The sequence below is a fragment of the Patagioenas fasciata genome, chromosome 9 (assembly GCF_037038585.1).
Source record: "Patagioenas fasciata isolate bPatFas1 chromosome 9, bPatFas1.hap1, whole genome shotgun sequence".
Classification (NCBI taxonomy): domain Eukaryota; kingdom Metazoa; phylum Chordata; class Aves; order Columbiformes; family Columbidae; genus Patagioenas; species Patagioenas fasciata.
Genome location: NC_092528.1, coordinates 27,167,869 through 27,173,868, shown reverse-complemented (window position 1 = coordinate 27,173,868; position 6,000 = coordinate 27,167,869).

Sequence of the window (6,000 nt, the reverse complement as noted above, 5' to 3'; positions counted from 1 at the left end):
GCCTCTTGTTCACATGTTGGGAAAAGCCAGAGGAGAGAAACTCTTATGTTGCCCGAAATTGAGTGCAAGGTGATAACTCCCTGATTTGTTAAAACTCAAAGTCTTTGTGGAGGATAAATCCTGAGAAGGAGCTGCTTGACATAGCGCAATTGCAGTTATGAATCTCACTGAAGGTTTGGTGGACACCAAAGCAAAGGCCAGTGTGAGTTCCCCTATTAGCTGAGCACAGCTGGATATTTTGGAGAGGGTACACTTTTCTTGACCAAACTCAGAGAAGTGGCTGTTTCAGAAGTCAGAGATGCTGAGCCAGCACTTTTAGAAAGCACTCTTGTCTTTATCACATGTGAATACCGGATGCAGTTAAACATTTCATATTAACATCCCCATGCTACATTTACTCACGCTACTCCTTATTATACAAAATCAATAATAATAGCAATGCTTTCCAGTTAGAATGCATTAGTCAACCCACGCTAACTGTAGCTTTTCCCAAATTTCTTTGCTATCCCCAAACAGGCAACAGAACACCTGCTGTAATCCCTGCCAAAGCAAGGACCGCTGCTCAAGGAAAAGCACCTCTATGTTACAGACAAAAGAACACCTCCATTGGCTGCTCTCAGAGAAAATCGTGCTGAGCAAAGAAATCCTGCTTTCTCTCTGAAGACGACGTTGTGTTCCCAAAACAAACTTGAAAGAACTCAAATACGTCATTTAATTTTTAATTAATTTTATCTAGACACACAGCAGTCTGAGAAGTTGTAGTGTTATATATATGACCTCCTTATGTTTCACTATTTACATTGTGTTGTTCTCTGGCTATTTCCCAACCTTATTCATTCACCCTAGAGATCAATTTATGCACCAAAATAAAGTATGATCTTATCTTTGCACTGTACAGAAAACCGAAACAAAATTTCTCACGGGAGGCAGGGGTTAAGACACTGGACTGGGTGTCAGAGAAGTGGTGTTCTATTCTTGGCTCTACACTCACTTGCTGTGGGAGCTTGCAGAGCAAGATACAGAGCAGGAATGGAGGCTTTAGCCAATAAATTCCTCCTCTGTAACTTTCTCTCTTTCATTATGCACGAGAGTGAGTTTTTCCAGTGTTCAAGCGTACATCTGAAAACTGGGGAAACGCGACTCAACCAAAATACAGAACCAGCAGAGAAAGAAAATGAGTGGAAAACATCAATTATAAAGTTTACTTGGGCGCCTCTGAAGTACTGAAACAGAATCTCTACTCACACAGCAAAGACAGAGGACCAAATTCAGCCCAGTTTCAGTAGGCAAACTTCCAACTATTGCACTGGACCTGCGCAATGGCTGACTTTGGCCTGCTCTGCCTCTACTTCTTGATCCATTTTCTGCTTTAGGCAAGTTTTCTGAGACAGCAAACAATAAAGACTCAGGCCAGGGGAGAGAGGTTTTTCTTCATTTTTGAATAAGTAGGAACCTACGCTTTGGTTTTTAAATAAGCAATCTGACTTTTCAGAAGTAAAACCAGATTTTATTAAGGCAACTTTGATTCGAAAACCATAGCTAAGACTATATCGAGATCTGGAGTAGCTAACAAATTGCCTAAATTAAGAATGACAAACTCTCAGTTAACTCCTACTGTAAGCACTATTTCCATGCCCTTCAGTAGAAACAGATCAGAAGGTACTTTTTGCTTTGGGTAATAGCTGTGACTTAACACACAAAGTTGCAACTTCTTATCAGTTTGGGAGAACTGAAGAAAAGGTAAGCATGTAGGATCTCCTTTAGGCATGGCTGGGGCTAGGCTCCTATACCTCTATGCTAGCTAATGGTTGAAGAGCCAGATTTTTGCAACTAGAGTTATGCAATGTAAGGTGCATTGTCATGAAACTGATTTATCCCAGTCTCATTCGGTTTTAATCATTTTACCACCTACTCAGAGAATCTGCACCACATTCTGCTTTGAGCCATGTTCTAGATGTTCAGTGCAGACTCACCTCATTTGCTGACAGCTTTATAGCTGGTTCTTGGATCATTTAGGCAGAGAGAAATGGAGCACTAACCTAGTTGTAGAATATTGTTCAATATTAACTTTTGTGTAAATTCTGTATATGATCTACGGGAATAGCATATACCTTGTTTTAAAGTTTTAAGAGTTGTATGACTGATTGGTAACTTCACAAAAGCTCCTGCTGTACAGTGTTAGTTCTCAAACACAGGTAACCCGGTTCTACTATATAACAAAATACGTTATCTTGGCCAAGACAGAAAAAAATTCTTATTCTGACAATCCCTCAAATTGCCAAGTTCTCAGAAACTTTTGGTCTGAATGTCAGTCCCATTAGAGGTCCTTTAAGGTGACACAATATAGGATCTTTCAAGCTATAAGTAATTTATTGGAGATGTTAGAAGTGAACATTGACCTCCCTACATCGCGAAGTGTTTGTTCTCCTACCTTTTTCATGGCAAATCTCTATAATACTTTTTATTTTTCAGGGCCCATAAGAAACTGCCCCAGACAGCTCAACTGGCTTCTTGATATGTAAGACCAATCCTCCCAGTTTCATACTTTCTAAAATTGTCTACAGTTTAATTGCTGGAATATTAGGTAACCAGTCTTTAATCTAAGTGCAATGCACACTTGTTTTATGACAATTATTTCTTCATAAAATATAATTATAAAAAATTCAAGGCAGTCTCAGTGAATGTGCAACTGAAACTGTTAATATACCTGAGGGATTACTTCCAATCTTATGTATATTAAGCATTATACACAACAGAATTTCTTGGGACATTATCAACAAAGGACATTTTTTTTAAAAAACCTGCTTTTTACTGATTGCATTATCAAATTCAATTTTATTAGCCTGAATCTTCTGGGAAGGATATGATTTTAATAATGCATAAAAGGTTTGCCTAGTAGTTGGCCGTTGGCTTTTACTTGATACTTAATGTAATCTGTAATTACTATAGCAGCTCCTATGTTGGCTAGCATGTTAAGGTCACTGGAAAGCTATACTGTGTTGTACTCTGTGTACAAGAACAGAGTTCTGGTGATTGATGGCTACACCCTATGGAAATGTTTTAATTTTGTCCTTGAAGCATGCCTTTAAGGAACGCTGTCAACATGTGTTCTTCCTTGTCAAGCAGTACATGGTCCTTAGGAACCTGCAGACAGCACAAGATCTGTCTTTCTACCAGTAGGCACTAAAGAACGTCTCTTTGGATTTAAAATTTGGTTCCCAAGTCTTCAGCCAATGAAGTTACGTCTTATTTATTAGAAAGTGTGAAATTAAAAAGCACGTTTTACCTTGCATAAGCATTAAGATGGAAAACAGTTGAAGCCCTCACTAAAAAAAAAGAAGTGTTGCAGGACTTGGCTTGAAGAAAGTAGATTTTCACCTTTCTAAGTATTGTTGCTTCTTGTAATAATTTTTCTTTACACTGTACTCCTGAACTATCTGAAATATTTGGCCAGAATTTACGGCAGAGAAACACACTTAAAACATGGTTTGAACTGGCTTATATTACATGACTAAACTGTATTTTAAAGGAGTTTAACATTACCGTGCTGTAGCGAGGCCCTTCGACACAACAGGCTCTCAACCAGCAGGTCACCTGCAGCTTCACATGTCATCTGCTTCAGTGGTGCCACTGAAACCAGCCTGAAAGTAGAAACAAGGTGTTGGAAATATTCCAAAACTGCAGTATCCCCAAGTTTATTAAACTTGGACTTTATACTCACAAGATTTCCATGAAATAGATTGACAACTAAAACAATCATCAATATTAATCACAGAATCAGCAATTTAACCATTAGTCCACATCTGTTTATGATCCTCACTGGACATAAACCAACTTTTTGTCCTGGTGATACAAGTTCGCTACATTAAAAACGGCGTTCCTGAGGGAAAAATCAATGTAGAAAGTCCTCTGATTGCAGAATGAAAAATCAACTTGGTAGAAAAAAAAAGACTTATTCTGAGGAGCTGATTAATGGGTATTTTTTTCTGTGCTTCATTTCTGTACTAGATAATGTTACCTTTACATTACATAAGTTTATTTCAGACAAATTGTTCACTGAAAGGTTCATGTGTTTTCACAATGAAAATCAGGAACAAGACTCTACTTGTCATTTACCAATATTTGCCATACATTTTGATTGTTTCAAATCCATGGCTGCTGCTCCCACTGAAAGCAACTAGAATACTGATTTATAAGCCATATGAAGAGAAAATTGTAAAACACATTATCAATAATATTTAATATTAAAAACATCAATAAAGAATCATCATCTTCACCTGAGATTTGTTTTCAAGTTTCATGTTTTAGCTTGTTGGTTACTTATTTTCCTCACTGAAATTAATTCATTTCATGTTTTCTAAATGACCTGCTGTGGACATGGGTGTCCTCATCTCCAGTTCTAGCCAAGAGTGATGATATATTTCTGCATCTTCTAGCTCACACTGACAATGATGTAGATTCTTCTCAAGAAAAGATGCATTTAAATTGTAGACGAGAGTCAGGAGGATATTTTTATAATACCAATTCATCTCAGCTCTTATTGCAAGTTTAAACCTGCTGGAAGATCAACACAGATGGAAAGTGAACATGCTGTTGTTCATGTCTAATGAACGAATGGGGAGCTTTTAAATGTTGCTCTCTGTAAGTGCTAAATGACGAGCACGTACAGATGATAAAGCTCTGCCTTGGAACAAGCGTTGTGCTTCTCTCCACTGAAAATTAATTGTGTTGTGTTCATCAGCTGTGTTGCATCATTCTAGTCAGCAGGAAAAAAACCCAAACAAACACCTAATATTTCTGCATCCTGTGTGACCAATTCTGTGGGTTTATTTTTTTGCCATAAATTAAACCAATCTAAAATCAACATTAATACAGAAGAAAACTGCTGTTCAACACATCAGTGAGAACCTTGGTTACCTGTAAGGCCACTACTGTAATCCCTGATAATTTCTTGGGAGCAGAATCAAAGAACGACAGCATGCAACTTCAATAAAAAATACAGCCAGAATAAATAGAGAAAACATGAAAACAGTGATTTTTTCTGGTATGCCATTTGAAAGGAAGAGTTAAATTAATACATTAAAAGATCCTATCAGCTCTGATTTGTTGGAGTTATTAATTGAACACCTTCTTGGAAACATGTAGATAAAGACGTGTACCTTAGAGAATACAAGATAAGAGTGAAAGGAAAGGGAGAGAAATTAGCCGTTTTGCCAGTTCCCTCCCTTAATTGTCAAGCTAAGGTTGTTTAAAGCTGCCTAGAGGAGGATAATATGAAGTGGTAACTAAAGTGCAGGCTGATGATGCAGAAGATAAAAACTTCAGGATTATGCTTAAACATACTTATCTTTAGACACAGAAGAGGCTGTAAAGCCAGCTGAACGATATAAAGCTGTTCTAAAGCAAGACAAATGTATACTCCATGTGTTATAAGCAGTTCAAGCTGCTTCCTGTGATGAAAAACATGGACTGTACGGTAGACATACTACAGCTAAGTACAATAGATCCCATGATACAGTTGTTTAAAGGAATATTAGAGTGATGAAAGAAGTGATGGAATTCTGCTCTTTAGGAGGCTCAGAGGCTGAACCAGAGAGAAAAGGCTTAAGCATGCAGACTTGGTAAATTTTCCTGATGCTGAAAGTTTGCGACCTAGCAGACAGTTTTATGCGTGAAGAGCCCGGCATCTCAGGAAACTATACAGCTCTATTGCCTCAGGCGAAAGGCGAAGAGGATAGCACTGCCTCGGCTTCTCATCCACAGCTGCAAAAAGAGGTCAGTCTCGTTATCACCATTTTATAGACAAAGAAGCTGAGAGGCTCAGAAGGGCACATCTGGAGTCAGTAGCAGTCTTGGGACCAAACCCCCTTCATCACTTCGTTTCAGGCAGTTTCTATCCCTTCTGCCTCATTCTGTGCCCCTTCCCAGAGCACAGTGAGGTGTCCAACTGTACAATTCAGATAATACCAATACAGTAATAAGAAACAACCTTATTGAAAT